The sequence below is a fragment of the Lissotriton helveticus genome, chromosome 4_1 (assembly GCF_964261635.1).
Source record: "Lissotriton helveticus chromosome 4_1, aLisHel1.1, whole genome shotgun sequence".
In the NCBI taxonomy this organism is placed as follows: domain Eukaryota; kingdom Metazoa; phylum Chordata; class Amphibia; order Caudata; family Salamandridae; genus Lissotriton; species Lissotriton helveticus.
The window spans coordinates 144,265,602-144,288,491 of NC_136063.1; positions in this window are offsets into that span (position 1 = coordinate 144,265,602).

Here is a 22,890-nt window from a genome sequence, read left to right on the forward strand (position 1 = left end):
TAAGCACCCTGAGCTGAAGACCATTCTCTTCAAACAATTCTTTATCCACCTGTGATCCATGCTCATGGGCTTTGGAATGGAGGTCAACCAGTAGCTCAGAGAGTAGATATCACAGAATTGTGTAAGTAGTGTTCAGAGGCTATGTAGGTGAGCGAGAGGACCCTACCTGATGCCTTTGAACGATAAAGGTGAGGGCTAGAGGTAAGCTCACAGCGTATGTAGGGGGGTCATTCGCATACTGAGATGATGCTTATTTGAGGATTCAGTCTGATGCTCAGATGTTTAATAGGGGTGACGTCTATATGGCAGTAGCTTAACGTAAAATGCTGAGGCCCTTGAAAATGTGAATAGGGGCTCCTGAGTCTCCTCTATCCTAGAAAAATGTATCAACATAGGGCTGAAAGGGGCCCTATGAAAGGTTTGTGCCCTTTCTGAGTTGAGACCACCTTGTGCCATAGGGGCAGTATGGACCTGCATTACGGCTCTGCTATATGACCAACAAGAGTTCTGGAGATCATTAAGGCATGCAGCACGCATGTTATACGACAGAACATTCATATGCTAGTAGGGAAGAAGGCTATAGGGTGTTCAGAAGTGGTGTGATGGGGGTTGGGTACTTATACCCGACCTTCAGGAGCTATGTACGGTTAGGTTCTACCAGGCGCTAGCAGTCTATGTCCCTGAGGATTGCAAGGAAGGCTCCCTGGCTCTGCATGGAGGAATTCTATTTGGTGTTCTTTCTCTATGTAGGGGTGTATCACAGGAGGCACTTCTGTCTATGCATGATACGCAGCTGCTGATTTTGATACAGTTGTATTTTCATTGAATATTTAGGAATTCTGCTCCCTCCAGATTTGCATTTACCACCAGCAACGTACTTTGATGGAGCTGTTCAAGTTATTGGTCCAGAGTCGCTACAATGTCATTTTCTTTATTTTGCATGTCTCACCATCAGCTGCATTTCAATTTGTAGTTTGTAGTAGTAAGTCAATTTCTGTGCATTTTGACACAGATTCCTCCACTTTTCCACATCCTATGCCGAGCTCCTCTTGTTTGGGGTGTGCTTTTGCAGATGTGCGCATGCGCAGAACTTATGTGCATGGCTAAGGGCCCATTCGCGCGCTGGATCTTGACATGAGGGGTCACAGAGTTGCTCTTGTGTTGGCTAAATGGGTTGAGAAGGCAGCAGGACTACTGTGGGCAAGATTTTTACTGTAGTAGTTGTGTGGGATGTCATTGTAAGGTTGAGCCACTCTACACACAATTGGTGAAATCCTTTTGAAAAACAATTGTAGAGGTAGGAAAAATTTGCAATATTGCATCCACGTCTCAGAAGAGACTGCTACTAAATGCATTCACATTCACAAGCGAGGCCAATTCAAATTTCTCACGCACACATACAAAGCCCCCACACAACACAAAACCATAACACTGAACAGGTGCATAAACTTTCACCATCCCACCAGACACCTACATTCTGCCTCCCTTTTACTCGCACACACTCCTCGCATCTGGAAAAGCAAAACTGGAAGTCACTCATACTCCTACATCGCTCCCAAGACGTGAACGCCCTCCCTCAACACATCAGAGCCTCCTCCTTCTTTCTTGAGCTCCGCAAGAAGCTGAAGATCGGGCTCTCCATAAAAGGAACTTGGTACCACACACCTACGCACCTGCCCTAGCACCTGGATACCCGCTCAGGTGATTAGTGCGCTATACAAATCAATATAACATAACATAGCAAAGACGTGGAGGATTTATTTATCCGTAAACAGCACATGGAATTGCAGATGGATGTCCTCAACAAAGGTCAGAAAACACAATGCCATCAAGTTGTTATCAAGGACGTGAATTAAATTGGGCGCAGCTCCACTGTACCTACAATCCCTTGTTTGTCCCTACTCTCCGTCTCGCCACCTTCGGTCCTTATCCCAAGGCAACTTCATTGTTCCTAGAATTAGACTCGAGAGAATGAGTGGCAGATCTTTTGCATACCTAGGTCCCACACTTTGGAATTCTCTCCCCCTGAATATCCGCTTAGAAACCAGCTATGTTCGCTTTCGCAGAGCCATTAAGACCTGGCTTTTTAATCAATAACGCTGTTTACTGTTGAAACGTTGGGCTACCTAGCACTTTTGCCTGTCCAGCGCCGGGAATCCCTTTTGGGTAGCTGTCACGCTTAATAAGCTTAATAAATAATAAATAATAATAATAATAAGGACGTCGCAGACTCAAAGGGAGGAAAACTGTAAGGTGGATATTGCTTTTACTGACACCAAACATGTTCCTTTAAACATGTTAAAACATCAAAATAGCGGGGAAAATACAGGAGATGAAAGAAAAGTAATAACTCCATTTACTGTACATGACTCCACTTGACCACATCCATAAAAACTTGCACCATGGTGTCTGTGTCAGAGAACACTATGTGCTGCCACTGGGGCTTTTTAAAAGAGCTTTTATGTACCAATCTTCAGTACTCTGTTGTCACACAATATCCTTCCTTGGAAGGATGTTAGTAGAATGGAATGAGGTGGGTGAGGTTCCTGCAGGGCATGAGAAAGAGAAACTTTGAGGAAGAGGAGGGGATTGGCAATTTCACAGGTGTCACCTTCATGTGCTGTAGAGATCTGTATCAGTGAGCACCAGGTCATACAAAGAGCCTCTGTTCCATACCAGCAGCAGAGCAGGCATTCAACACAGTCTTGCAGAAAAAGATATCTCAGAATCTACAAGCTGATGAAGAAATTACATTCCAGAACTTCTTTCCATGCCATCCTTCGATGAAGATGTTCAATCGAAACCTCAAGTTTTATATGTGCTGGCCGCAGAATGGAAGAAACCGTGAGCAGTACAAGATGGATTCCACCCAAGAGACAGCAATTAAATCTGAGACAGAAGCTGCATCAAAGAGCAACCACCAACCACAAGGAAATATCCTGAGGTTTGTAGTCAGTGAGTTGAGAGGAACAGAAGAAGGAGCCAACATTGTCTCCATGCCCAGATTCTTAACAGATGCTCTTCCAGCAGTTGCTACTGTATATGGCAAGAAAGGATTATCCAGGCCAAGTGTTATTGCAAGGTGATGATGCCCAGAAGGTTCTGGTTTCATTCTGCATTGTTTACACCCCTGATCTGACCTGCCTTCTGTGGTGTCCATCTTGATGGATATTTAGCAACCGGTCGCTGTTGTGCGCTAGGAATTGCTCTCAAGTGCAGGCCTTTCCCAACAGTAGGTCCACGCTAACCAAAAAAAACACCTATTCCGTTTTGTGTATCGGAAACACGAGGCATAATAAGAAAGGTTTTCAGTCCTGAATACCTAACTTGAAGGGGAGAAGCCCAAAGTCAACAGCTAAGTGGCCAGAGTGTGACCCCTTTATCACAGTGACCTCTTCCCTCTACGAGATTGCAAACGTTCCATGCCTACCATTGTGTCTCATCTCAATGGGGTCCCCCACATCTGTAATAAGGCAGAACACCCAAAATCTACGCTTCCTAACATTCAAAGTATCAAAAATAAGTTTCTGGAAGATTCCATTTAGGCGCTGATATACGGCTCGGACATTCCAAATGTGTTGAGAATTCATTGGTGGCAGCCAAACGGATACCTACATATTTGTACAATGTTACTTAGCACACAAACAGTATTAAAGTAAAAACACAACACAAGAAAATGACAAACCAATTAAAAAAATGTAAGGTGGATTTGTAGAATGATGCTTGTCACCCATGAGGGCATACAGGTGCTGAGTAGGTGCAAAGTAGGTGTGTGGTGAGGCTGCGCTTGAGTACAGGCAGTCTTGATGGTCCCACAAGAAGGCTAGTTGAATAACAAGGTCTTCATCTTCTTGCGGAATTCGAGAAGTTAGGAGGAGGCCCTGATGTGTTGGGAGAGGTCGTTCTAGGGTAGCAGAATGATCGACCTATCGTTCTGCTTCTGTATATGCAGGTTGTATGTGTGGGTGAGAGTAATGCTGAGTAAAGGTGTCTTGTGGGTTGGTGGAATTGAAGCTGGTGATTGAGGTATGCAAGTGCCATGTTGTGTACTGAGAACATTTTTATAAAACGACTGAGACCAGAATAACAAAAATCCAATCAGTAGACTCAGAGATATGCAATTTTAAGGTTTTAGGCAGAAGGTGCCGCTCTTGGGGCCCGATTCACAGAACTAACTTAAGACAAAATCCTAAACTTAATACCATTTTGGTATTCACAGAAGGCACTCACTCATGTTGCAAATGAATAAAAGGCATTGTCATTTACAAGGCCAATAGCTCAAACTTTAATAATGCGAGACCTATTGCATTGTAAATGCTTGTTATAAATGTCCAGGTTTCCAAAGCTGCTCTCTGGAGGCATCCATCCTTTCTACACACTCCCAAACATGGCAGGTAAAAAGAGAACTATTGCGATTCGGCCAGGATCACACAAAGCAGACTAGCTGGAAACCTGGATTTGGAAACTTTTCTTAGTTTCTGTTGTACATGGCCTTTGTCTCTTTTCCCCAGGTTTATATTTCCTTGATACTCTCTTGATGTCACTGTATATTTACCTGATGACATCATAGAATGTTGTAGTAACTGCCTAAGCCTACTGACAGTTGGAGGCAGGCTGAGTGACAAGGAGGTCACTCCTGGTGGGGTCTCTTTTATTTACCATCTTGATATCTGGACCTGTAACTATCTTGAATAAAGCATATAGTCTTTTGAAAATTAATAGTTTCAGACAAGGACTTACTTTAGGCTGTGAGTTCGTTTCTGTAGTTCCAGTTTCTTTTCTTTTTGAATAATTGATTTCTGTATCCTTTAGGTTCCTTATTTTATTTCTTATTTATCCTTGAGTACGCTGTAGATATATTTTAATTTTCTTTTGCACGCTGTAGGTTCTTTAATCTTCTTTTGCACGCAGTAGGTTCTTTAAAGATGTCCAAAAGTCGCTAGTTAGTGAGGTCATTACTCCCCCACCCCCTCTGCATCATGGTGACAGTTCATATGTACTCTGAGACTGCTGCCACAGCCGAGCACTAGCGCCTGCGGCCAATATTATCAGACACAGCGCTGTATATCTGTTTCTGGTAGATAGTATTATACATCTTGCGTAGTTGTTTTTCCTTTTCCCACGTGTGTTTACGGGCAGAGTAATTTGGACAGCGCCCTTGCTCTCATCCCGAGCCCCAGGGCGAGGGCAGATTTCTTGTTTACTGCTGCCACCTGTGCCCGTACCAGGGCGCTGACAGCACAGTCGCTACTCAAGTGCTGGCGACGGCCAGATTTAAATCTAATGATGAGGGCTCGGAGCCTGCGCGCAGGAGTGTTAAGCTGCACCGCATGCGCCGGTGCCAGGGTAGACAATGCCTCTCGGACCCGCTGAGCTGGCATCGGGTCCTCCTCACCCAGCTGTCTTCTCATGTGCTGGGTGTTGACACCCGGGAACACCGGCGCCTCTTGGTGCCTTGAGAGTGGGCACTGAGTGTACCACCTGATGACTTAGAAATGAACACACCGGTTGGTTGTGCGCAGGTTGCACTAGTTTACTGTGCAGTGAGATGGAAAACCTGGACATGGTGTTTAGACTGCGGAGGGAGGTGGTGCAGCAGAGGAGGGTGTTTCACACCGTGGATTCAAGGTGTACAGCAGGTGGTGGTGTTTAATACTCTGAAGTGGGATGGGAAAGCAGTAAACTGTGTTTTACACAGTGGAGGGAAGTAGGAGGTGGCGCAGCAGGGGATGGTGTTTTGTACAGTAGATTCAGGTTGTACAGGAGGAGATGGTGTTTAATACTGCGGAGTAACATGGTTGGTGGGCCAGGAGGAGACAGTGCTTTATACTGTGGAGTGAGATGCAAGGTGCTGCAGCAGGGGAGGGTGTATTATATTATGGATTAGAACATTGGAATGTTGGGAGCTCCATTGAAAACAATGGAGGGCTCCGGGTTTATAATGGCTGGTATAAGCCTGGAGCTCCGACATTCCAATGTTTCTTTGTTCACAGCTCTGGATGTGAACAAAGGCTTCAAGGAGCCTGAGGGGATTCCAATTCACTCACGCTCCCAATAGGCTTTGTTCTTTTTTGTTAGAACATTCTACCCTCTAGTGGCAGAATGTTCTAATAGCCTTATAGCCCTTCGTAGCTGGGCTATACCGCTATTAAAGTCGGGGAGGAGCTACGCTAGCAACCAAGATGGCCACATAAGCTCCCGGCTCCGCCGACCTCCGCCGGATGCTCATAAATCCTGACTACCATCCTGCTTTCCCACCGGACTCCCGTGCAGCTGAAGTGCGCCTGACTCTAAAGGTGTAATCCCGGAATTTCTAGCTGCTCAAATGATGAAGATACGCCGTGAGCCATTCTCGGCCTAACCCGGAGTTGAAGCCGGGGCTTCGAGTTCTAACCCAGCCGGGTTGGAGTTGAACAACATCGGCCGCGGGACGTGGGTGGTTCTGCTCTCCCGAAGTGGTGTCTTTCTTTTCCGTTTTGGATGGTGATCCGGTGGCAGCTTTATCCCACAAATGCGGCGGCTTGACGTATCGTCTGCTTTGGTCGGGGATCCGCTGCCCGGAGGCCCCGCTGAGCTACCGGGGTCGATGGGCTTGGTTCCTCACTGGCGGCGACGGTGCTGAGATCGTGCTTTTGAAGTGCCCACAGTTGTCATCTGCATTGCCTCTGCCTGGTGCCCCGGAGAAGTCGACCTCCGGGGTTCAGATACCTGCCCGGTCGCTCACTGAGGGGCGATGGGGCGGGCTGAAAGTACACCGTCGCTGCACACTACAATGGCCGCCATTTGGGAGCTCCACATACGAGTCACCGCCACCGTCCAGAGGATGGTTGTTACGGTTGATAACATCTGCCGGAGACCGGACTCCGACCCTTTGTTGGTTGTGAACCAAGATGCCTTACCCGCGGAGCAAGCTCCGATTGTTACCGAGGACCCTGTGCGGAAATCGGACTTTGAAATTTTTTGCGACCCCCAGATGGCAGCCAGCGAGCCCGAAACTATCGGATGTGTGTTTTGTCCTATGTCGATATCGCCCGAGATGGATGTGACTATTCCTGTTCTTCAGTGTGAGTTCTCCAATGAATGTTGGATCAATACCTCGCCCCTTTTCTCTCAGAGTGATCAAAAACGCTTGCTGACTTATCGCTGGTGGGCAGTGAACTTTGTTTGACTTTTGGACTTTGTAAACGTCTATCCAGGTATCACTCCTTTCGTGTTGACTTTGAAACTTTTCTATTTCTGGATATCCTTTCTGTGATGGCGGTTCGAATGGACAGGGCTTGCATGAAGAATCGTAGTGGCCAGGGTTGACTTTTACCGTATGGGTTTGGAGAACGGCTTTATTTGACACGGGATTGTACCTCATGATTGCACGGGAGGGGGGTGGTTTTTTTACACGCTTCCCCCCTGTTGGATTTTACTTGTTGCGTTTTCTTATCCTGGAGACTTATGGGGTGGGTTGCGGCTGGCGGGGGCAAGGTGGACTGGGGGGCATGTTCGATATTCCCTCCTCCCCTTTCTTCTTTCCTTCTTTTAGGTACAAGTTCTGGGGCGACAGGCACGCTGCTAGTGGGGATGGGCCGTAGCCATTGCAGAGGTGTAGGGTGGGGGAACGGGGAGGGGTTTATTATTTTATATTAGTTTAGTTCTATGGCCTTTTTTTCTTCTTCCTTTCTTCTTTCACAAGAGACGGGTCGATTATCCTCTGTCGATTTTCCTATTTGTCGGGTGTCTAACTTGGTTTTTAATATCCTGTATCATGGGTGGGCTGGCTTTGTGGAATACTGTTTTGTCGGATTGCTGTTAATTTGCCCCTGAAGTACATATCGTTGCCACAATTGCATCCGTCGGTAAAATTGTTTTCTACGCATTGTGTCCTTGCTCACCTATTGATGTATCGTTCTAGGAGTATGACACCCGATGTATGTATATTCTCTTGTTTTTTCTTCAATAAAAACCCTTAAAAATAAATAAATAAATAAAGTCCCTCTCCCTTGTTAAAGGCCCTCGCAACGCTGGAGAGGGCCTTTAATAGCCGGTATAGCGCTCTACGGCGGGCTATAAGGCTATATTTTGATTGTACAACAGGGGATTGTGTTAAATACCGTGGAGTGAGAGGAGAAACCGGAGATTGTGTTGAACCATGGTGGAGGTAGGACAGGGTCTTGTGCTTCAGATTCTGGAGTCAGGGGTGAACCCTGGAGAGTGTTAACACCAGGCTTCTCCAACGAGAATGGCGTTGCAGGGGTCCAGCTGCCCGACAAGGAATTCACTGCAAGCCTTCACAACACTGTCAATCTCTTACATGACAGCGCCGTTCACGACATGCAGTACACACTTCTCCCCCACCGAGATGGAGGCCGCATAGGTGCCTTCCTCCCGCTGGTGGCTGCCGGGCCTACTGGGTCTATTTGAGGACGCGCGGCCGGAGCTAGCGTCACGATGCCGTGGAGCCGTTACCCCCCACTCCTCCCACCGGCCGCCTCACTAGAATTACAGTGACCTGCTGGGGCCAGCCTGCTGCCTGACCCCCGGTGAGTGGTGCTGCCATGGGGGCTTCTGCGGCGGGGTTGGGTGCATGCACGCTGCACCGCGGGGGCTGGGTATACCTCTCTCGCAGAAGGGGCTCTCCTGCTCTGCCTCTCTTGGGCGGCCTTACTGCACTGGCCCTGCGACGAGGGCTGCATGACCCCGGGTCTCCCCGCTGTCTTTACCCCCGCGGCTCTGCCATCGGCTGCAGCGCACACGGCGGGTCTGACATCCATGCGGCCATTCTTCACCTGCTAATCACCGGCACTGCTGATTCCTCACGCCACCTCTCCACCCTCCACCCTGGGGGCCTGCCATTTTACAGACGGTTAGCTTCGCTCATTACTCCTGGGCTCATGACCTCACTGCTGCACCCACCGTTCATTGCTTTGTATCTACAGTGCAAAGTTGGTGGGTCATTAGCTAACTACAGGAAGACTCCAGTCACAAGTCTTGATATGGGCTGTGTTTGTAGCATTCTGTCTGCCACTTCAGCCTGTCGACATAGCATTGCAATCAAAACATGCTATACAGTGAGCAGTAGTTATACACTCAACTGGTCTCCAAGTCAAAGTTAATGCAGAAATTTTGCTTAGACTCAAATTACATGTGGAAATGCTGCTAAACTTCACAAGCTCCTCAAAATTGCCCTGTAACGAATATGGATTGTTCGGGTCTTGTTCTACAGTGGCAACCAGAGTTAACTACTTCCTCTTTGCCTCTCAACAAGAGAGCAAGACATGCTCTTATAAAGTGAAGATATGGACACGACCGAGCTTTATAGAGGCTCAATCTCAAAGTGTTCGAATGTCCAATACAGGTCTTTACTTTTCATGACTGAGGTCTTCGGATCCACTCTCGCCAACAGAGATGCAAGGCTTACTTCAAGACCACCACTATGCTGGATTTTGCCTGCAGAGAGAGGCTGATCTTTGAATACTTCACTAAAGTGGGCAGAAACTGCTTCCTTACCTTCCGTGGTCTGACCATGAAGCAGAAACATTTATAGCCCTTAACCCCTAGCATGCTGATGACGGCCCCCAGCCGCCATGCAATACGGCACTCGTGTGCTGATGACAGCTGGGGGACATCATAAAACCGCCCACTTGCGATTTTGCCGCACAGGCGCAGAATCGCGGCCCATGCAAGGGGTTAAGGCAGCCAGAAACGCATGCAATCATGTTCCCAGCATTTGATTGTAGGCTGGTGCAACCAGCTTCTTTATGTCCAGGCCATTTATGAAGAAATGACTTAACGGGTTCAGTAATTGTTTTACACCACAAATGTAAACATTTGGATGGTGTCAAGTGGGCCTCCTATACGAAAAAATGTGTTGCTTTGAGCACGCTCTGTGGCATTTCCATCCATAAACACTTGCTTTTGAAGCCTTAAGAGCAGCTCGCTCCCACTCATTCCCGTGTTTCCCTGCTCCCTCTTTTCCCTCGCCCCCATTGCTCCTTAATATCTTCTGTTTTTGTAATGATCTAATCATTAGATGTATTTGTATAACCTTGTTTTTCCTCTTCCTCGCAACGATCTTTCATGTAAATTTTGTAACGTTTGTAATATGCTAAATGCTAAATTCCTCATATAAAGCGCTCTGATACCTCCGGGTCTAGCAGCGCTATACAAAACTCTTAAAATAAAATAAATAAAGTAAGCCAATAAAAAGCACACCTTAAGCCCTGGCTGGTCAATCTGCAACATTTTTCTTGGTTTTGAAATGCCCTGAAGGTACTGTATTGGCAGTTTATTTAGCTTCAGGTGTCTTTTAAACTATGTTTAATTGCAGAATATATATGATCTGACAAGGGACCACGAGTTTCTGTTCAGCAACCATACTTGAATGACAGCACAATCTCTTGGTCAAATGTATAGACTGACCAAGTCCAGGGCCGGCCTTTAGCATGGGCGAACTGGACCCAGGGCACCAATCTTTTTAGGGCTGCATAGAGCTGTGTGCATAAAGGTTATGCCAACAGCAGGGTCCTTCTCACCCTGCCCCTGCTTTGCCTGCCCGTTTCTGTCTGATATGCCAGTTTAAAGTAGTTTTTGTCCTTCATTATCACACGGCGGGCAATGTTTTTCACATCCTTTAGCCCCCTTCCTTGCCCCCCCCCCCCTTCACCCTCTGACCTCGGCTGGCACAAACAAAGCCATCATCTGCGAGAGGCTGCTCAGCTAGGGCGAATGAGTTGAGCTGGGGGAGGTCCGGGGAGATTTGTGTTCAGGGGCATTCCCTGCTCATCCAGGGACTGTCCAGTGAATACAAAAGAGACTTCCTGCTGCCTCATTTAATTCAGTTCAATCAGCAAGGGCGCCAACCAAAATGAAATTCAGAAATCAGGAGGGGTGAAGGAAAAAATATTTGGGAGGTTCCGCCATGGCCCGCTCGCCTCACCTGCGCGGGGCTGATTTCGCGCCTGCGCGGCGCGTTCCATTGAGCGGGCAGGGCCATGACGGAGCCACGCCGTCACAAGCACAGCCCACCCGAGGGCCGTGACGAAGTGGTTCCGTCATAAGCGTCGGAGCGCCGCACGGCCGCCCCACCCCCGCCCCACCCCCTTTCCGCTGCGGCGGAATTGCCGCCGCAGCAAAAGGGTTAATTGTGAGTCGCAATTAAGGAATATTTAGAAATCGCTATTTTAATAGTGATTTCTACATGCAGAGGCTTTTGAGAGTCCCTAATTGCGATTCCTTAATAATCGCAATCAAGGACTCGCAAAAGCATTTCTTTATGCATGTGCCCTGAAGTCTGCACCAAGAAAGACTGCACTTTCTGAACCAAGACTTGACTTTAGAAATACATCACCTTAATTCTAACCTACCTTAGTAATACCTTTAAATACCCTCTGGAAAGTTCTCAGTCATGGCTGGCTCTTGCCCCTTCTTCAGATGGCTTGCTGTTTATTCTCTTATGGAATGTCTCCTGCTGTTCCTTTCTTGCAACTGTTTGCTTTGACTCGCTAAATTGCTTCACGAGTCTAACACTTATTACCTCTTTCTTTATTTAAATGCCCTCTTTCTCCTTTCTGGCCACTTTCCTAAGGTACATAAAGCAATTGGGTCATTTTTTCTTTCAATATTTTGCATAGTGCCCTTACACCCTTATTTTTGGTTTTCGCTGTATAAACTACAAAATAAACTATGATCAAAATATGTTCTCGACTACAATGATAACACAGCATTAGTGGATTTTTAGAATTCGATTTTTTTTTCTGTTAGACACAGATTATTTTTTGCCCATATTACTTCCACATATGCACAGAACCAACTTTTATGGACCCTACAAAGGAGAATAATTGTATTAACTCTGGGTTCAGTGTTACACATCTAATACTTCATCAACAACTGTGACTTACCAAAATTCCCAATAAATCCCTTTGACTTACCACTACTTAGACATTACTGAAACTATGACCTCCTCATTTTAAGGCTAATTCTAACCTTTAAATATTTAAATTAATTGCATTTTTTTAATGGGGAGCAGTGATGCTGTGCTCCTGTAAATTTGGTGTAGTCCTTGTTAGTGAGTTTATGGGTCTGGCTTGACAGTGAAGCAATCTGTCCGATCTACTATTCACAATGTACATAGAATGGGATCTGGGTCAGCCCCTCTAGCCATTGCTTTGAGAGATTGTCAATGGCATCTTGGGTCAACAGCCAAGAGGAGGAGACATCTCTGTTATGTTATGTTATAATACACTTATAACGCACACAGATACTCAAGAGTGTTCCGCCGCGGTGACCGTGAGAGTGTTTGGTGTACCAATTTGCCTCCTAGGAAGGGGTTCCATAGCATACACGAGGGCTGGTTTACATCTGAAAACTCATTAATTAAATTATATATCTCATCCATTCACTGCATTTAAAAAACAACACTTTTTATTAGTTTTTCACTGAAAATACTTTACAGCAACAAAAAAATTATTAGGGACAAGAACAGACTGTTCCTTTAATGGTTTCTATTAAAGTAATGACCATTTGGTGTCCCTAGCAATCACATTCAGCCAAAAACAATGAGGGTAGTCCAGGAGTGGGAAAGGTGTGCAACAAGAAGAATTGCTTCACCTGGGTGTGCACAACAAAAAGAGTGTTGTGTATGTGGTATCGAGCAAAGTCCTAGATGAGTTTAAATCAGAGGGTGACAGTGAAGAATGCACGGGGTACATCCTTGCTATCAAAGATATGAATTGGAAAGTCTCATATTCTAACGCGACTAAAGGTGATGTGGTAGTTCACCTGATGTTGGGCTCAGGGTCTCCTTATACGTTGTATGGGGAATAAAGATTTGAGAAATGGTTCTAGTGCAACCTTGAGTTAGTGGAGGGTAAATATGTTCGCATATAGGAGAAAACTTATTGAGGCTATATAGATAAATTCATGGAATGATTAGTACTCTAAGGAAATTTAGCTGATAATACCACTGTATATGTGGTGAAGAATCGCTGGGATGGGAATTTGCTTATGTTTTTTTACCCAAACTACCCTGATTAAATTATTTGTATTAATGTACTAAAATAAGCTTGCGTGGAAAAAATGGGAAGATCTCTACCCAAAGTATTTTCAAAGAAGTGGGTAAGATGGAAGGCTTTATTCACAGAATATGCCTCAAGGATGAAATATCTCTTTATGTGCACAAGGCAAGAAGATTCTCCTATGGGGTTCAGAGAAAGTCCAAGAAAAGAGTGAAGCAAGTTACCATCCTTGGTTATTATTGAGGTAATTTAGAGCTCAGAATGTTTGGCTCCTATTGTTCTGGAATGCCAGTCCAATGACAAGGTAAGGATGTGTATAGACATTTGTGACCTCAACATGAACATTTGGGTGCACAGACATCCCTAACAATAAGGAAATGTAGCTGTGTTTAACAGAGTGAACATTTTCTGTACATTGGACATGTTAGCACCATGTCATTAAGTAGAACTTCACCTTAACTCCCAACATTTAACATCCTTCCCAACACCAGAAGGAGCATTCTGTTTCAAGAGGATGCCCTTTGGGCTGGTGCCAGCGTCAGATGTATTTAAGAGGGCTATGCATGTTTTGTTTTAAGGGGATGGCTTGAGTCAAATATTTCCAGGATAACATTTTAGGCTTTGGCAAAGAATTTCATAATGAGAAGCTGTGGAAGGTTTTGGATGTTTTAAGGGAGAAGGGTGTGAAGGTAATAATAAAGAAATGTGAGATTGGGGTGGAGTGGTGTGTGAGTGTGTGGACTGTGCAGTTATAGTGTGTCAGGTGTAGAAGTTGAGCCGAAGGAAAATTTGATGAGAGCTATTGCAGATTTATCAAACACCACAAGCAAGGATCAGTTTTAATCATTCATGGGTATGGGATAATTAATTGTATGCAGGATTTTTACTCAGTTTAGCTGGAATTACTGCTTCCATGCAATTCTTGTTGAAAACGTACAAAACATGTGGGTGGAGTAAAGAGCATTACTTGGCATTCTGAACGGTGAAAGAGTGAATTGTGAATGCTAAGCCTCTGAAAACATTTGATACCACACGTAAAATATTAATAATGACTGATGTGAACCATTGTGGGTTGGGTGAAGTGCTAATTCAAGCGAGAGATGGATGTGAGGAAGTTGTACTTTTCTTTCAAGGGCTTTCAGAGGAGATGCATGTCAGAATGTAAGTGTAGCGAGCAGAGTATGTACTTTGCATGGATGTGACAGTGTGCTGGTGGTTACAACACAATATTTTAGAAAAGTAATAAAAGATTTTTCACCACTAGTCGTATGGACATTTGTTGGTTGACTTAAAGTACTGAAAGGGAGAAGACATCAACAATATATTTCTAGTTTGCGAAGCCAATCTGACTCCACAATAAGGACAAGGTATTGTCAAATATGATTAAATGGTTATTATTACAGACTATCAAGCAATTAGGAATATATTTAGCCTAAAGCTTCACTCTTGCACAAAAAAGGTCTGTACCTCTCCAAGTCTAAAGGGAATCTGCCTTTCTAACTGTGAGAACACCAATTAAAACATCAAGAGTTTCAAAAACACCCTTATCTCCTTTCACACCACCAAGAACCAATCAAATTGTTACCGAAGAAGTGCATCTGCAACGCCCCATTAAGTTTCCCATAACATCGAAACTTAGACTGTAATCTACAACCTTGAACATCCCGCCTTCCTGGTATGTGATGAACAGAAGCCCTCTTTCGACCATTCATTTTCCACATTCACTGCCAAGTTCTTTACTCCAGGCGTCATTATTGACAGTCTAAACCAAACAAAAAGCCTTTCTCTAACTAACAAGAATCATGATATTGCACCTGTGAAAAGAAAAAGAAAGAAAGGAAGAATGTGCTGGCAAGGCTAAATGCATTACAGTTGAGGTCGGTAGACAGGCTGCACTAACTCAGCAGTTAATATGAACTTTGAATGCATGGCTATACTTACACACATATAACTTGAAGAATAAATGTAAAACGTGAATACATGATTACATGTTTCAACTGAACATTAGTACACTTGTGTATAAATCTCTAGTCCCTAAGATGATCACATTTCAGTAATACATTTAAATGCTTCACACATATTAATGAAGTTAAGGCACACAGTGAATATAATGTAATCTATGATTAAAAAAAGGGAATTCATGACATATAAAGTGTAGAGCCTAAATTACACTGCCCCAGAGTTGAAGTCACCCGTAGATCTGTTTAGCACCAAAGGGGCCCCTCAGGGTACTCAACACAGTGCCGAATGAAGCTGTGATTTACAGGAATATAAGTATAAAATGGAATATGTTCCTTGATTCAGAGATTTTGCAGCTGATTTTGTACCAAGTTTGCCAGTGGTGGATAAGAAGATGTGAAGAAGTGGCAGATGAGGAAGAAAGTGTTAAGTGAATATATGATCGGTCCTTTTTTTTTTTGTTTCTCCCGTGTCGTCCTCTGACAGACAATGGATAAGTCGGGACCCCGTGTTAAGTAGGGTCAAGGAATAAATTGTGGTGAGTTGGCTTGTCAGGAAAGCTTTGGATGTGGAAGGAATAACACCAACATGTGGCTTTTGAGTTTACTACAATGAAGGGGATGTCAGACAGCAAGGTTTGATAGTTATGCTAGTAGGATTGAGAGAGAGAGAGTTTCAGTGTTGGCACACAAGGGTCATGGGGGATTGAAACATTGATAAGAGGGATTTGTGAAGACTTTTAGTGGTCCTTGCAGGACAGATCTCTGGAACATTACAGACAGGTGTACTTTGAGTGCACAGTGGGTGACAAATCCCAAATGAAAGTGTAATTATCAGTGAAACCCATAGAGATGTGAAAGCAAATGTGGCGAAAGTTTGCCATGGACATATCGGGTTGTACCAAGTCAAGGGGTCTTCACCAAAAAAAGCATTGGTGATGATGCTTTTTTATATCGAACGGGCGAGATGTGATTTGTAAACAATGTTACCATCGACATTGTTATAGATTCCTTGTCTAATGTCTTTAATAGGGAAGAGTACCCAGAAGAGCAATGGGCCTCAATTTGAGAGTTATGAGATGAGGACTTATTTGGACATTGAAGGTACTAAGCATATTAAAACATCCTTATAGCTCCCTCGCTCCAACAGTTTAATGGAGTAATTATGGAACATTTCTGATTACGAATAGTGAATAGTTTGGAATAAAAAGAGTGTCTTAGAGAGGTGGTTTAGGCTATGCACACCAGACCACACTCTAGCACTTGGGTGAGTCATTTTAGGCTGCTGCAGGGAAGAGTTTCAGTAAGTTTGTTCAACAGGGAATGGATGGAGAGGGTAGAGGTGGACGAAATTAAGTTAAAGGTTGTGTGCAATGTGTGGGGTGTGGTGCAAGATCTGCACAGTGGAGGTGATGGAAGAGTGGCATCTGAGGGGGCTGCTCAAGAGTTAAGCATAGTGTTGGCTGTGGTAAAAGCAGGTCAGCAGCTTTTCCGCCCCTATGCGGGTGTGTGAAGTTCGAGAATTTTTGGTGGTGTTGGAAAACGGAAAGGTATAGAACAAGAGAAAGGTGTCAGTAATGTCAATGGTGTCTAGGTGGGTGTGTGAAGTTTGGTGTGATGATAGTGAAAGAAAGAAAAGGGAAGCGTCACCCTTGACAATACCTTTGAGAGACTAGTAAGAAAAACAGTGTATTTAGCTGACAATGTGTGGATGTCCTATTGCATGCTTTGTTCATTCTAATGGGTGGATCCTGGTAGGCACTGCAACCTGGGTCCTCGTTGATCACCTGAGTCACTTGAGCTGGGATCTGCTAGGTGGAGGCAGGGGAGTGTGAGGATGCAATGCCACTAATTCCAATGTCCCTGGCTAGGGTCTCTTCATTCTGACAAGAATGATGATGATGGTGACGATGATGATGGTGAACTGATAATGAGACAATTGTCTTCACATACAGTTGTAGCCAACTTACTAACCCCTGCACTGGCAGAGAGACTAAAGGTTGGCTGGTACCATAGACTCTACCCGATCTCTATTACTCTTGATTCATCGTACTGTTATTCTTGGGGTGCTTGGATACTGCACCCCTGAGTGCTTCACTCCGAAGCCGGTGGATATGAGCCAGTGAATGTGCATGGATGTGTCTTATAGCTCAACTGATACACATATACATCAGTCAATGTGTTGGCTTCAGGTTGAGGATAAAGTCAGTGGTTAATAGTTGGTCAGAGCAGACACAGAAGGGGTCTGTTGGGGGGTGCCAGTAATTGGATGAAATTCTGGGTTCTGCATCCCTTCTCAGCTGTGAGAGCTGGTGAAAGTCTGAGCAGCAAGGGAGGTTCTATCAGAGTTTCAGGGTGTGGGGAGAGAAGGGCGCGCTTTGTTTTGTTGTTCTATCGCTCTGTAGTCCAAAAAGGATGAGGGTTGTGGTGCACGGTGCACGAAGCCCACCCGAGATTGAGCTATTGTCTACAAGGCAGTCCATTGTTCTGAGTTTATGCCCTAGTAGATACTATGGCTGGACTGGCCTTGGATCAGGGGCTAGTAGAGTAATCATTATTTGTTGGTAAGACTGGAGGATGCCTGCCAGGCGGTTTGGGTGCCGGTACCATCCACAGGCTGTAGGGTTTGCCAGCAGTAGTGACAGAAGAAAGCCAGCTCTGATAGCAACAGTGGAAGCTTCCCTCGCTCACAGAACAGGTACACAGCAGTACACCCCTCTCGTCATACGAGTCATGTGTGTCCGAGTGCAGCAGCATTCACATCGACTCTGCTTTCTTTAGTTCCTGTAGTGTAACTGGAGAGACAGGGATGGAGGCTGAGAGGCAGACACGGGAAACAGGGAAGTCGCAAGGCAAATTACAGGGGAAATGGAGAAGCGTATGGGTCCCTGGAAGAGGCATAATTTCCATTGGTGCAACAGGTGCAGTGGCACCGGGGCTCGTTCGGCCCTAACAATTGTTGTATACATCGACCCTAGCGAGGGGGGGGGGGGGGTATTTACCTTACTTGCACCGGGGCCGTGGCATCCTCGCTGCGCTGTTGGTCCCAGGTGGGAGACACCTTGGCGACAGAAGGATGGAAGAGCATAATGTATGTGACTGTCAATGCCCAGGGTACATATGATCTGCATGTGTCCCCGTGCCATACCGGACAGTACCAGCCCATTTAAAACGCTGGAGACAGGGAAGGGAGAGGAGGGGGGCATGGAGGAGAGAAGTTAGTCACACATAGAAGACTCTACAGACTAGTGTTGCCAATGGGATGAGTGAGACTCCGAAGGAAGGTTAACAGTTAACCAGGACTGGGGGCAGGACAGGGGCATGCCACACATACCTCCCCAGTGCCAGGTTGTGTAGGGCAGGCAGGGCTGGCACTGGATCTTGGGGCGCCGATCTGCACACAGGGTGATCGGGGATCCACCTGCATGATCACATCACTGGATCCTCTTGATCTCTTCCTCGTATCCCAGGGTGTGAAAGGAGCGCTCTCACAGCTCCCAGCGGGGGGTTGAGAAGGATGCTCACTGTCAAGTGGTTATCAAGGCCCTTTGCATGTGACCCCGTCAGGTAAGTGCCGTGTTCAATGTGTAAGGACTCGATACCAAGCTGATGCCAACAAGGGACCGTTCTCAGCAGTACCATGTAGATACAGTGCGGGTACCCCTAAGGCAGTTTCCTCAGCAGTAATGCGCATGCAAAAACCTCAGTCTATGCATCCTGAGCAGAACTGGGAATATGCACGGCGGGTATCGACAGGGCAGTTTCCTCAGCAGTAATGCATGCACAAAGCTGATGCTTCCTGAGCAGTACTGTGCAGACACAATGTTGGCTAGGTGCAAGTTATTGTCCTGAGCAGTACTGTGGAGATGCTGCGCTGGGGTCCTTAGGGCAGTTTCCTCAGCAGTAATGCATGCACAAAGTTCAGGGAATGCTTCCTGAGCGGTGATGTGCAGCGCTATGCTGCTAGGTGCAAGTTATTGTCCTGAGCAGTACTGTGGAGATGCTACACTGGTGTCCTTACGGCAGTTTATCCATAAGTAACGCATACACGGAGATCATGCTTCCTGTCCAGTACTGTGCAGGCGCAATGAAACTAGGTGCAAGTTATTGTTCTGAGCAGTACTGTGGAGATGCTGCGCTGGTGTCCTTAGGGCAGTTTCCTCAGCAGTACTGTATGCACAAAGTTCAGGGAATGCTTCCTGAGCAGATCTGTGCAGCCGCAATGCTGCTAGGTGAAAGTTATTGTCCTGAGCAGTACTGTGGAGATGCTGCATTGGTGTCCTTAGGGCAGTTTCCTCAGCAGTAATGCATACACAAAGTTCATGCTTCCTGAGCAGTGATGTGCAGCTGCTATGCTGCTAGGTGCAAGTTATTGTCCTGAGCAGTACTATGGAGATGCTGCGCTGGTGTCCTTAGGGCAGTTTCCTCAGCAGTAATGCATGCACAAAGTTCAGGGAATGCTTCCTGGGCAGAACTGTGCAGCCGCAATGCTGCTAGGTACAAGTTATTGTCCTGAGCAGTACTGTGGAGATGCTGCATTGGTGTCCTTAGGGCAGTTTCCTCAGCAGTAATGCATACACAAAGTTCATGCTTCCTGAGCGGTGATGTGGAGCTGCTATGCTGCTAGGTGCAAGTTATTGTCCTGAGCAGTACTGTGGAGATGCTGCGCTGGTGTCCTTAGGGCAGTTTCCTCAGCAGTAATGCATGTACAAAGTTCAGGGAATGCTTCCTGAGCAGAACTGTGCAGCCGCAATGCTGCTAGGTACAAGTTATTGTCCTGAGCAGTACTGTGGAGATGCTGCATTGGTGTCCTTAGGGCAGTTTCCTCAGCAGTAACGCATACACGGAGATCCTGCTTCCTGTCCAGTACTGTGCAGCGCTATGCTGCTAGGTGCAAGTTATTGTCCTGAGCAGTACTGTGGAGATGCTGCGCTGGTGTCCTTAGGGCAGTTTCCTCAGCAGTAACGCATACACAAAGATCATGCTTCCTGAGCAGTACTGTGCAGCCGCTATGCTGCTGGGTGCAAGTTATTGTCCTGAGCAGTACTGTGGAGATGCTGCGCTGGTGTCCTTAGGGCAGTTTCCTCAGCAGTAATGCATGCGCAAAGTTCAGGGAATGCTTCCTGAGCAGAACTGTGCAGCCGCAATGCTGCTAGGTGCAAGTTATTGCCCTGAGCAGTACTGTGGAGATGCTGCGCTGGTGTCCTTAGGGCAGTTTCCTCAGCAGTAACGCATACACAAAGATCATGCTTCCTGAGCAGTACTGTGCAGCCGCTATGCTGCTGGGTGCAAGTTATTGTCCTGAGCAGTACTGTGGAGATGATGCGCTGGTGTCCTTAGGGCAGTTTCCTCAGCAGTAATGCATGCACAAAGTTCAGGGAATGCTTCCTGAGCAGAACTGTGCAGCCGCAATGCTGCTAGGTGCAAGTTATTGTCCTGAGCAGTACTGTGAAGATGCTGCGCTGGTGTCCTTAGGGAAGTTTCCTCAGCAGTAATGCATACACAAAGATCATGCTTCCTGAGCAGTGATGTGCAGCTGCTATGCTGCTAGGTGCAAGTTATTGTCCTGAGCAGTACTGTGGAGATGCTGCGCTGGTGTCCTTAGGGCAGTTTCCTCAGCAGTAATGCATGCACAAAGTTCAGGGAATGCTTCCTGGGCAGAACTGTGCAGCCGCAATGCTGCTAGGTACAAGTTATTGTCCTGAGCAGTACTGTGGAGATGCTGCATTGGTGTCCTTAGGGCAGTTTCCTCAGCAGTAATGCATACACAAAGTTCATGCTTCCTGAGCGGTGATGTGGAGCTGCTATGCTGCTAGGTGCAAGTTATTGTCCTGAGCAGTACTGTGGAGATGCTGCGCTGGTGTCCTTAGGGCAGTTTCCTCAGCAGTAATGCATGTACAAAGTTCAGGGAATGCTTCCTGAGCAGAACTGTGCAGCCGCAATGCTGCTAGGTACAAGTTATTGTCCTGAGCAGTACTGTGGAGATGCTGCATTGGTGTCCTTAGGGCAGTTTCCTCAGCAGTAACGCATACACGGAGATCCTGCTTCCTGTCCAGTACTGTGCAGCCGCTATGCTGCTAGGTGCAAGTTATTGTCCTGAGCAGTACTGTGGAGATGATGGGCTGGTGTCCTCAGGGCAGTTTCCTCAGCAGTAACGCATACACGGAGATCATGCTTCCTGAGCAGTGATTTGCAGCCGCTATGCTGCTAGGTGCAAGTTATTGTCCTGAGCAGTACTGTGGAGATGCTGCATTGGTGTCCTTAGGGCAGTTACGTCAACAGTAACGCATACACGGAGATCATGCTTCTTGAGCAGTGATATGCAGCCGCTATGCTGCTAGGTGCAAGTTATTGTCCTGAGCAGTACTGTGGAGATGCTGCATTGGTGTCCTTAGGGCAGTTACCTCAACAGTAACGCATACACGGAGTTCATGCTTCCTGTCCAGTACTGTGCAGGCGCGATGCTGCTAGGTGCAAGGTATTGTCCTGAGCAGTACTGTGGAGATGCTGCGCTGGTGTCCTTAGGGCAGTTTCCTCATAAGTAACGCATGCACAAAGTTCTGGGAATGCTTCCTGAGCAGTACTGTGCAGGCGCAATGCTGCTAGGTGCAAGTTATTGTCCTGAGCAGTACTGTGGAGATGCTGCATTGGTGTCCTTAGGGCAGTTTCCTCAGCAGTAACGCATACACGGAGATCATGCTTCCTGTCCAGTACTGTGCAGCCGCTATGCTGCTAGGTGCAAGTTATTGTCCTGAGCAGTACTGTGGAGATGATGGGCTGGTGTCCTCAGGGCAGTTTCCTCAGCAGTAACGCATACACGGAGATCATGCTTCCTGAGCAGTGATATGCAGCCGCTATGCTGCTAGGTGCAAGTTATTGTCCTGAGCAGTACTGTGGAGATGCTGCATTGGTGTCCTTAGGGCAGTTACCTCAACAGTAACGCATACACGAAGTTCATGCTTCCTGAGCAGTGATATGCAGCCGCTATGCTGCTAGGTGCAAGTTATTGTCCTGAGCAGTACTGTGGAGATGCTGCATTGGTGTCCTTAGGGCAGTTTCCTCAGCAGTAATGCATGTACAAAGTTCAGGGAATGCTTCCTGAGCAGAACTGTGCAGCCGCAATGCTGCTAGGTGCAAGTTATTGTCCTGAGCAGTACTGTGGAGATGCTGCATTGGTGTCCTTAGGGCAGTTTCCTCAGCAGTAACGCATACACGGAGATCCTGCTTCCTGTCCAGTACTGTGCAGCGCTATGCTGCTAGGTGCAAGTTATTGTCCTGAGCAGTACTGTGGAGATGCTGCGCTAGTGTCCTTAGGGCAGTTTCCTCAGCAGTAACGCATACACAAAGATCATGCTTCCTGAGCAGTACTGTGCAGCCGCTATGCTGCTGGGTGCAAGTTATTGTCCTGAGCAGTACTGTGGAGATGCTGCGCTGGTGTCCTTAGGGCAGTTTCCTCAGCAGTAATGCATGCGCAAAGTTCAGGGAATGCTTCCTGAGCAGAACTGTGCAGCCGCAATGCTGCTAGGTGCAAGTTATTGCCCTGAGCAGTACTGTGGAGATGCTGCGCTGGTGTCCTTAGGGCAGTTTCCTCAGCAGTAACGCATACACAAAGATCATGCTTCCTGAGCAGTACTGTGCAGCCGCTATGCTGCTGGGTGCAAGTTATTGTCCTGAGCAGTACTGTGGAGATGATGCGCTGGTGTCCTTAGGGCAGTTTCCTCAGCAGTAATGCATGCACAAAGTTCAGGGAATGCTTCCTGAGCAGAACTGTGCAGCCGCAATGCTGCTAGGTGCAAGTTATTGTCCTGAGCAGTACTGTGAAGATGCTGCGCTGGTGTCCTTAGGGAAGTTTCCTCAGCAGTAATGCATACACAAAGATCATGCTTCCTGAGCAGTGATGTGCAGCTGCTATGCTGCTAGGTGCAAGT